General features: G+C 39.5%; 1 long non-coding RNA gene across 1 annotated transcript; it reads left to right on the top strand.

The window, feature by feature from the left end:
• The first annotated feature begins 6 nt into the window (after window positions 1–6).
• LOC141289459 (uncharacterized) lies at window positions 7–10366 on the top strand. The gene is made up of 2 exons (XR_012339927.1): window positions 7–161; window positions 1009–10366. It is a non-coding gene; the product is annotated as an uncharacterized lncRNA (long non-coding RNA).
• The last annotated feature ends 758 nt before the right edge of the window (window positions 10367–11124 follow it).

The following is an 11124-nucleotide window of genomic DNA, read 5'->3' as shown; positions in this document are numbered from 1 at the left end:
AGTTGAAGCGGGTGGAGGACTTGAAGACAGAGGATTTCATTCAGAGTGCTGAGATCAGCAATGAGCTGAAGATTGACTCCAGCACTGTAGAGCGCATCGACAACAATCATACGGCTAACTTTGCTATTATACAGTTTGCTGTAGGAGAACATCGCTCACAGGTGGGATAATATGTTTTTGTTTTACTCTTGATGTAGAATGTTCAATTAAATATCTTGTACAGCACTAGTTGTTTCATGCCAATTGTATACTGCATATACTGCAGAATTTTATAATGTTTATTATTGGCTACATACAGTGCATGTTTTAAGGTTATCATTTACATTAAAATATCAATTACAGTCATTTAAATCCTGAAGAGGATTACAGTGGACATATCTTGGCAAATTTTGTCCCTCAAAGGTAGCTTGATAAGGTGCAAATACAATCCAAAGATGGCTAATTTAATTTCATATTTAACTATGCTCATTGGCCAAAAAAATCTTTACACCTTTAATGCCCAGGGATCTTCTTTACTTTGTTACATCTTTCAAGCATTTTTTGTCATCAGTTTCGAATAACCATATGGTATCCATTATATATTTTTATGAGCTGTGAGGGTGTGAATGCCCTCCTATATGAACTCCACCTGCACTCAATCAGTGTAACTAGATGTGGGGTAAATTGGCAGCTGAAATCATCTCCCTGTTCCATAATCCCTCCCCTGGCTGTCCCCATGGCATCTTTGTTTAGTTTGTGTGGGATTCACTGGCAGAATTGAGTCATTCCTTATTTCTGCTTCCTTCTGTTGTACTGTGAGTGGGCTGTATGAAAAATCTGCTTCATTTGTCTGGGAGTTGAGATGGGGCCACCCACTCGAAAGCAGTTCTAAAGTCTGTCAGTTTGAGAGGCGCTGATTAACAGATGCTATTTAGCAAAGGCATTCATTCATATCATCAGGCATTTGTGCATGACTTCTGGTGTATGTATTTAATGTCCTCTCTTTTTGCCTTCTTTTTTCTCTTGCAGGTCAGCGTGGAGGTGCTAATAGAGTATCCTTTCTTCGTGTTTGGCCAGGGCTGGTCTTCGTGTTGTCCGAACGGACAACCCAGCTGCTCGAGTTGCCATGCACCAAGCTTTCAGTAGGCGACGTCTGCATCTCCCTCACCCTGAAGAACCTAAGGAACGGCTCCATCAAGAAGAGCCAGGGGCAAGTCTTGGATGCGCCTACACTTGGGCCACCCCTGAAATCAGCCAAAGCGCTCTCAAGCAGCGTGCGAGGGGGTGTTCGGCACACAGAACAGGAAAACGGACTTGGGCAGTGTGGAGATCAGGGAGGTGGAGGCGGTCAAGGCAATAGAGAGAATGGAGAACTGAGGTTTGGTGAAAGAGACATCTGCAAAGCACCACCGGTCACTGAATCAGAGTCCGGAGGCAAACCCACAGGCCGCAAAAGGAGGTGGTCGGCCCCTGAGGGCCGCAAAGTAGAAAATCCTGAAGGAGAGCCTCCTTTAACGTTCCCCAAGCCTTCCTTCATCCCTCAGGAGGTTAAAATCAGTATCGAAGGCAGATCAAATATTGGAAAGTGAATGCGCATTGGACTGTCATGTTTTAAAAACAAAAAATTTGCCCTCAGAATGTTTTAGGTTCTTTTTCTCTGTTCTGATTTAATTTTCTATCCAGATTACTTTACCTAAAGGCTAAATTTACTCAGTATGTACATTATCACTTCTAACATTGTAATAGATGCATTCAATATTACACAGGCAATTGGTGCAATTCATTCTATCAGTCAAATTCAGGGTGGATGTAGTGCAAGGTGGGAAGGTCGTGAGATACCCGAGCACTGCATGACATCCTGAAGGCTAACAAGCTAACAAGGCTAAGACATCTCTCCGTTCTCTCACCTACAACATCCTCTACTTTTTTTTAGCACAGACAAACCTGGTTTAACTACACCAAGTGGCAATTAAAACATTCACCTGCTGAGTGAACCTGAAATGTTAGTAAGGGAAGATGAACAACTGGTGTGAATAACATTGCTAATGGTGGCAGAACGGAAATCACTCCTCCACTGGTTGCAGGAGTTCACATGATGTCAGCCATCTTGTTTAACTGTGACTAAAAAAGACTATCCAAATCAATGCTAACAATGTAGAGCAGTGTCGTCAGCGCAGTTAGACTAGCATAGATTATAATAACATTTATAGAAATGCAAGAAGAGGTTTCCAAATACTATGGTACAGGCCAAGAGAGATGATGATGTCATTGAGCGGTGCCAGTTGCTCCTCAGAAAGACGAAACTATCATTTAAAACAGGGAAGATGGACGAGTCTATTTTTATATATCCAACTGTCTAACTTTTTATTTGACTATTTTTGTAGTTTTGCATGTTTTAAGTTTCCGTCTCACTTTTCAAACCCTCCTATCATACATGATGGGTAGTTTTTTGTTTTTTGTTTTGTTTTTCTTTTCTTTTTTTGATGAATGTGTAAACCTTGCAATCAGGGGTAATTTTTTTTTTATGTAGACACAGGATGGGTTCTTGTCTATGTGTGTGTGTGTGTGTGTGTGTGTGTGTGTGTGTGTGTATATATATATATATATATATATATATATATATATATATATGTGTGTGTGTATATATATATATATATATATATATATATATATATATATATATATATATATATATGCATGGATGTATCTTCATGCATACAAACACAATGGGTGAGGAAATCGACCAGTCCCTTGTTTTTAGTGCTGTCTCACCTGTTTTTGTTCTAACAAGAGAAAGTAGATTTTTTGAAAGAAAGAGAGCGAACGTTGTCTGAGAAGGATGAGATGAGTGTTGTCCTGAAGCACTTACTTAACACACCTGTCAGTAGTTTCAATCAAATGAGTCAAATGATTATTATATGAATTATTACTATCATTATTATTATTATTGCTACTACTATTTTCTGTTGATCTTTCAACATGAACACAGTACTGTATGCTGTATCATGAATTGGATGTCGTGTGGCACTCTGTGAGATGATGATTGCTCACAAGGGTCACTGTGAAGGGATGAATGTAACAGGTGATGAAAGAGAAAACAATGAGATTTTGTCCCCAAGAGGACTGCTTTAAAGGAAGCACTTTTGTCATTATGTATGATTGGCTTAGCCTTCTCAAGGAATCTGACAGCTTGAGTAAAGACGGGCACAAGATGCCGTGGCCCGTGAAACAACTGCCATTTAAGTCATTTAAAGCAAAAAGAGTGGTATGAAAGTGTGAATGCAGGTGGAAAAATAAGTACAGAGACTGTTTATATATTTACGAGCGATATGAGAGACAAAGTGTAAGTGAGAAACTCTGGCTACAGAAATCTTCAGAGGATCGAACCTGTTTGTTAGCAATGTATGTGGTCGTGCACGCATGCGAGTCTGTGTGCGGTTAGGCACGGGCTCAAACACACATAAACACGTACATGGTTACGGTGATTTTCAATCATGTTGAATTATGTCATGTATTTTTTGTACATTAACATGTATAGAACTGCATATGCTATATCTATCTTACTGTATGAGAGCGCAAGACTACATGAGCACGTTTTTAGTCCCGTCCCCCAAGACACTGACTCATCGAACGTATGTGAAAGCAGTCATGTAGTAATTTCAGTGATCTGTAGTATATTTGTGTGAGCGTGCGTGAGCGTGTGTTCGTGTGTGTGCAAGTGTATGTGTGTGTGTACATACCACACATGTTATAAATAGATATTTAAGTTCTACTTAAAAGAATATTGCAATTTGCACATCTGGAGAGATAGTAACATGATTTATTTTGTTTTCTGCCAGCACAGGACAGGGCCGAAAACACGATTTTTTACTGAAATGTAGCAGTTTCTTGACGAGTTTGCTTGGTTCGCAGGTCTGTTGGGTTCATTTTCATTAGGAAAATCAGGAAACACATTAAAGTAGGATTGTGAACGGTGCTGTGTCGAGGTGTTCGCTTCATAGGGGTGGATGAAGTCATAGCCTGTAGCCTGCATACTTGTTGAGTCCTTTGAGTGGCCATACTCAAGTTAGCTTGGGTAGGTGAAGATCTGGCAGGAAGATGGGTAGTAGTAAAGAAATAAACGATGCATGGATGGATTTAATGAGTGGTGGAGGGTGAGCGGGTGAGTGCACCCCATATACAATTTGAAAATGCTTTATTTTTTTATAATAAAACAGGGTTTCTCAGATCAACACCACAACCGTGCATTTTTTTCTTTTTTTCCATTTGACATGACGTCTCTGTCCCCCTCAAAGTGTGCGTGTTTGACTCTTACTTGGACTGTATGTGGGATGTATCTGCTTTAACCAATCAAACTTGATATTTTCGTTGTGTTCAACATTTATTTTGGGCCAAAAGGTAGAAATGTGATATTGTTTGTCCATTGAACCACCCCAACAACACAACTGTCAGTCTCGCATTTGTGTTGTTACTCTGATCTTTCGCTGTTGTCCTTCTCTTCATGTAATGATCAGTGTTTTCTATGTCGCTCATTGCTTCGATCCTTTTACAGTCTGCCTCCTTCTGGTTGCACAGTGCGGTTCCACGTACACACGAGAAGCATTCCGAACAACGGCACGTAGCAATAACCCTTAGTCTCTAGTGCTGAACCAAAAAAAAAAAATACTACAGAGAACCGGACATCAACACCAGACCTTCTGTTCGACCTCAGCAAGCAGTTTTTTTTATCCTCTTTAGGTTGATTTGCGGTTTGCACAGCCAGCTCTCAGTAACTTCAGGGAGAATTGTAAATTAATATGCAGTGACAGAGTCTGTCCCCTCCTAGCCGTCTTAACCCATAATCAATAGTGACCTCCAGATGCTCTTCAGGTGCCCATACAGAACCAGTACGCCTCTCTCAGAGTATGTTTACCCAACCGCAACCGTTAGCTACCTTCTGTTGCCTGGCATGTACGTGCGACCGCTTTCTCACCCAGCACTCGCTGTAGTTTCTCTCTATATATCAGTCTATCTCGCATTCATAGCCATAGAACCTCGACAGTATTTGTAAAGGAGTTTCATATTGCCTAGCTTGTTGAAATTACAGTAGTTCTTTGGGTTTTAATGGGAGAAGTCAGGTGGAACTGTTGGCTTATTTACTTTTATGGTAACACTCACCTAGGATATCTATTAAAGTCAATGTAAATTGATATTTCAGCCCATTTGTGACCCTGGACCATAAAAAAACACTTAAGTGGTTAAGCAATAGCCAAAAATACATTGTGTGAGTCAAAATTATCATTTTTTCTTTTATGCCAAATATCATTAGGATATTAGGTTTTAAATTTCCAACCGTAAATATATCAAAACTTAATTTTTTTATTAGTTATATGCAAGGCTAAGAACTTCATTTGAACAACTTTAAAGGCGATTTTCTCAATATTTAAAATTTTTTGCACCCTCAGATTCTCTCAATTGTATCTCAACCAAATATTGTCCTATCTTAACAAACCATACATAAATGGCTTATTTATTTAGCTTTCAGATATTGTATGAATCTCAATTTTAAAAAATGAACCCTTATGACTGGTTTTGTGGTCCTGGGTCACATTTTACTTCCATAATGTGATGTATTTGGGGATATCCAATCAAGAAAAGTGGGCTTGTCGAACCAGAATGCAGTCTGACTGCTTAAATAATATCTGAAGACATAATTGGTCAATATTCATCCCATTCCCTTTCTAGCCTAACACTATGTCTACACTGGACAAGAGCGGCGCAGCACGGCAAGACAAAATACTATCCACCTTATTCTTCAACGTGGAAGTAAGCCTATGAAGAGACTTCTGATTCAATAGCTGCTATAAAGAATAACGATTTGCAGTACAAACCATTGTGTTTATAATAAAGATAATACATTAAAATAATATGGTAAGACACACCAATTTGCAAAATCAAGCAGCAAAGCAAGCTGTTTTGTACAGCAAAAAATAGCTGGAAGCGGATGAGACCGGAAGCCAGACCCACAAAATTTGGTACTGACACAAAGTTCAAAATGATTTGCAACGGTCGCTTGTTGTATCCAGTGTTAGACAGCTGGTCGATGCAACAACTGTCACATCTGGTTAAAGTGATGTCAGCAAACAAGTAACGTTTATTTGCATTCTATACAATTAATCACTCACAATAAAACCTGGAATTGAGCATTGAGGAAGTAAAATGGGTCAATTTTAATTCAATTTGACTTAAAGTGTCACTAGTTATGAACTAGGAGACAAGCAAATGTTGCAACTTTAATCTGAGCATCTATGTCACTGATTGTTTTTCAAATGTTGAGGAATAAGTCCAACTGCAGATGAATTAAACATGCTTGACGTGCGATGACCTGAATGAATGAAACATCACAGATGTTCTGTGCCATCGCATTTGATGGTCATCACAAACAAAGAGAATAAGAGATGCACATGGTACAGCTGGCGGTTCATTGTGCTGATAATGATAGTCTCTTATGACCTCCACTGCAGAGAGACGAGAAAAATAAGAGAACGGCCGCTGTTTTGACACCTATTTTTAGCTTTTAAAACTTAAACCCCACTGATGACGTTCTAAACTCTTCTTCTGTTCATGTTACACGCGTAACAGTTTGTGCCATCTGTATGTAGCACTGTTTTCTGTTTCTGTGGTTTCCTTTCATAGGTTCTCCCTTAAAGGTTGTATCAGCGATTTCTAGCCTAAAACATAAAGTGTCAATTTCAGCTGACCTTTCATCACGATCCGCTCGCTGCCTGCCCCATAAATTGTCTGTGAAAAAAACGCGTCTCTCTGGTCAGCCTAGGGTCCGAGATATGCCAAAAAAACAAACGGCACTACCAACCTTTCCACAGATAATCAAACAGTGTTCCAACCAATCAGCGTCAGGGGTTTGGTGTTGTGGACTTTCCTACTGGTGCAGGGATGTGAGGGAGGCGGAGCGAAAGTCCACAACACCAAACCCCTGACACTGATTGGTTGGAACACTGTTTGTTTATCTTTGGAAAGGTTGGTAGTGCCGATTGTTTTTTTGGCATATCTCGGACCCTAGGCTGACCAGAGAGACGCGGTTTTTTCACAGACAATTTATGGGGCAGGCAGCGAGCGGATCGTGATGAAAGGTCAGCTGAATTTGACACTTTATGTTTCAGGCTAGAAATCGCTGATACAAACTTTAAATTGTTGTAGCCTGTGGGTTTTATGATTTTATTTAGCTATTTGTGAGTAAAACATTGTTTTCACTTTGTAGTGAACCCCTGATCTATCATTTTTTGCACTTTTTGTTTATTTCCCTTAGTGTGTTTCATTCTCTTTGGCAGAGGGGTGAGTTTGCTGTCTCAGACGTTATGACAACATCATTTGCTTTTCTGTTAAAGGTCAAAATCTTTCCTTGGGCTTACTCAGGGATGAGAAATAGGTGTGAATGAGTGTGTTGAGGAGGTTGTGTGACCTTTGAAAGGTTTGTGTACATGTAAAGATATATATATATATATATATATATATATATATAATATATATGTATGTATGTATGTGTGTGTGTGTGTGTGTGTTAAACTGCTGTAACCAGAAGCAGTCATTTCATTGGCCCTGTGCTTTGGTTTCCCACAATGTCTCTACACCATATGAGGCCTTCCTAACACACTCTGTCCGTCTCTGTGTAACCGTCTGTATCGATCTGTTTGTCCGCATCACAAGCTGTCTGTTGTCCCTCTGACGTCACAAGCCCAGATCCTCACACATGCAAGATACTGAAAAAAAAGACTGAGAAATGATTCATCGACCTCATCAAAGTGGGGACCACTTTTATAGAAACAAACGAAAACGAAATGCACATTTTTGTCATTTATAGAATAGATAGACTTGATAATACTGTTTCAGCACTTTCTAATCCCGAGGAAGATAGGGTGAGAGGTTGGTGTCACCGCAGTTTCTCCCCTCCAATACGAATTCCCTCCGTCTCGGCCCGTTCCTGGGTCCAACGGGTTGAGACGACGAGGACAGAGAGTTGAAATAAAGTTGGAATGGTCCTCTATGAACCTGAGATGACTTTACTTTTTTGTTGTACTGATGTGTGCTCGAACGCCGTCTTTCGGTTTTATTTGTTTTATTTGTTTTATTTTCATGTTTGTTCTATATTTGACCTTGCTTCATGTACTTTGGACTTTGTACTTTTGCTTCGGTCTCCTCTGTAGCACTCTTTTATCATGGCAGGAGACGAGAGAAAGTGTTTTAATGAATGTTTTTAAGAGTTTTCGAGCGGCTCTGTGACAGCTCTCTCTCTCGCAAGAGGAGCACCGCTGACAATTTCCTTGTTTTTACTTTCATTTCTCTGGCACAACAAATGACAAAAAAAGACGAATGTTGGATTGCGAAGTTTCAGCAGTTTGAAAAATAAATCAAAAGATTTTCTTTTCTTTCATTGTGGCTCTCATTGAAAAAGAAACAACAAACTATTATTTTGAGTTTGCTTTTCTTTCAAATCACTTGTAAAACCAGTCAGGATTTCTCTGTTCAACTTGACTGTTGTTTGACATCTTGTCAATTGTCCAAACCGCTGGATTAATAACCTCAGGCTGAGAATCTTCTACAGGCCCACCTTAATGGTTTTGTTTCACCCTAACTAACTGATGTGTGGGCTGCTTGATATGGGTATTGTACCTAGTCTTATTGTTGATTCTATAATTAATATATGAGCATTCAGCTATATCAGCGCTGGATAGTGAAAACAGTGCACACTCCTTAAAAAAGGAGGCTGGCCCCCGTCTCTCACGCCGTTTTGGTGAGCCGGTAAACTGACAAACGCTTTCTCAGAGAGAGGTACGTCCTGAGTTCCGTCACCCTCATCTGGCCGGGGCGCAGGAAACAGACTCGTGCAACCATCCTGAGGAGTATTTGTCGCCGTTGGGTTGAACTGGACACTCAACCCTGGTTAACCACTGAGAACTAAACGCCAGGGACGTATTGACCATCACAGGCCTGAACCGACTCATGTACAGATGCTGTTTTCACATCCCCGATGTCACCTTCACGCATAGCAATCGACAGCCTCGTAACGTGTGTATTTATCCCTCGGAATTTGTACAACTACACTCTCGAGATGACATATCTACAAGGAAAAAAAAGGTCATTTTGTAATTCTGGGTTTCTTGCCAATGAATGCTTAATAAGATGTCTCTGTAAAATTGTACTCTGTAAAATCTTTTTAGGCCTAATTTTAACATGTCAGTTATTTCCAAGTATGTTTTGTGTAAATTGGATTCTGAATGAACGGTAGTTTCTCAGCACTTCAAATAATCGCCCCGAGATTTTAAAGCTGAGGCCAGATGCGTGCAAACTACTAGCCGGAGGTGAAATAACACTATGTACTTTGTCAGGTGAACGGTGTTTGGTTATCATTAAATGTGCACGCATGTCCAGCCACCCTTTTTTTTTTTTGGTTTGTTTTCCCTTTTGAGATTAAAATGTTAAGATGTGTTTTGTGATACACAGGAAGCCATTGGTCATTCCTCAGGAAGGAGTGGGTACAGATATAGCAGTAATATCCCGGGCTTGCTGGACTAGAGACGTTGCAGGTCTTGTCATAAAGAGATTTGAAGTCTTCCATTGGAAGAGAAATGGAAGCTTTTTCTAGTTTCTTTTTTCGCTTGCCATTGGGCAGAGAGATCCACGATCATAAAACCTCTGGATTGGACCCTGAAAACAATATTTTGTCAGATATTGTCAGTGTCGCTGTTTTCTCCATAGCTTCAGCGCTGTGGATTTACTGGACCTATAGTAAGACACCACGTGGAAATGTCGAGCGAGACTGTTAAAGAAAAACTGAATGTCGCATCCAGTCCTGAGGGTTTATTTTCTTGAATTTGCATTGGAGGAGTCTGGCCAGTAGCAAGAGATGGTTGTTGGGAGAGGAAGTAGTGTTTTGCACCTTATTTAGTAAAGGAAACTAGATATTCAAAACAAAATATAAAGCCCTAGGTAGGAAATCATCGTGAAAGGCGATTTTTTTTTTTTCTTTTGGTTCATTTTATTTCCATATGCGTGCATACTCTGTAAGTTGTGCAAAATATTGTACTTGCACTAGCTTTTTTTAAAAAGAAAACTAATATAAAAAAATTTGAATTGAAATTCTATTTTCTAATTGTGGTGTGTCTATTTGTAGGATACACTCACGTTGTTTCTTGGATTTTTTGGTCCCTTTCTTTGATGGTGCTTGCCGGTTTTCTAGTTAGAACTTATTTCATTATTCTGAACAACAAAACAATATTTGATTCAGGTTGTGAACAAATTTGTTTAAAAAAGAAACTGTCTGTATACCAGTACAAGTTCATTGTTGCAGTATACACGTACTAATAAAAATTACAGTGCCAATTGCAAACTGCACCCTTGTTGGAGTTTGTGATTTGTGAGAATGGAAAGGTGCTGTATGTCAGATAGAATAGCTGAATTTCACAGACATATTCTTGCAAACAATCGCACACAGAGGTATTCCACAGGCTGCTTTGGCTCCAGCGCACCTAGTCAATGGAGTGTGGGTGTTGGCGGAGGTGGCGGCCTTGAGTACTCGCTTCTGTTCCTGGCTGGATCGTTCATTCGAAAGACTGTAGATGGAAGACATTGACATCTTATCAGACACTGGCAAACCCACGCTTGACTGTGGGAAACAGTTATGACTGATACAATAAGCCAGGCTGATTCAGCTGAGTCTGCTTGTCTGTCTTTATGTTTATCGTTTAGTCGAGAAAAAAAAGGTAAGTTGATTATAAAGTTTGAATGTACACATTTAATTGACAAATATAAATTACAATATTATTATTGAGCCTATAGGACTTTCTAACAGAGCTGAGTTGCATAAGTAAAAATCCCATTCATTTTTTACAATTTATAAACCATTAAAGAAAGAGCTACTATGAGCTACGAGGTCACTAATCAATATGCTTTTGTTGAATCAACCAGCCTGCATTATTTCATCTAAATAATTGCATTCAACAGTGGAATTACTCATGATTCTGCAAAGATATTAACACCAGCTATGAATTTAGTTCTTGTCCACTCCCATGAAGAAATGCGAAACAATCAGTAAATGCTTTCAAACTACTTAAATATTTATATGCATAATATGCATATTTTACAATAAAC

Source organism: Garra rufa, chromosome 17 (genome assembly GCF_049309525.1).
Source record: "Garra rufa chromosome 17, GarRuf1.0, whole genome shotgun sequence".
NCBI classification, from domain to species: domain Eukaryota; kingdom Metazoa; phylum Chordata; class Actinopteri; order Cypriniformes; family Cyprinidae; genus Garra; species Garra rufa.
The sequence above is the reverse complement of the archived record's forward strand: the minus strand, read 5'-3'. Positions and strand labels throughout refer to the sequence as shown.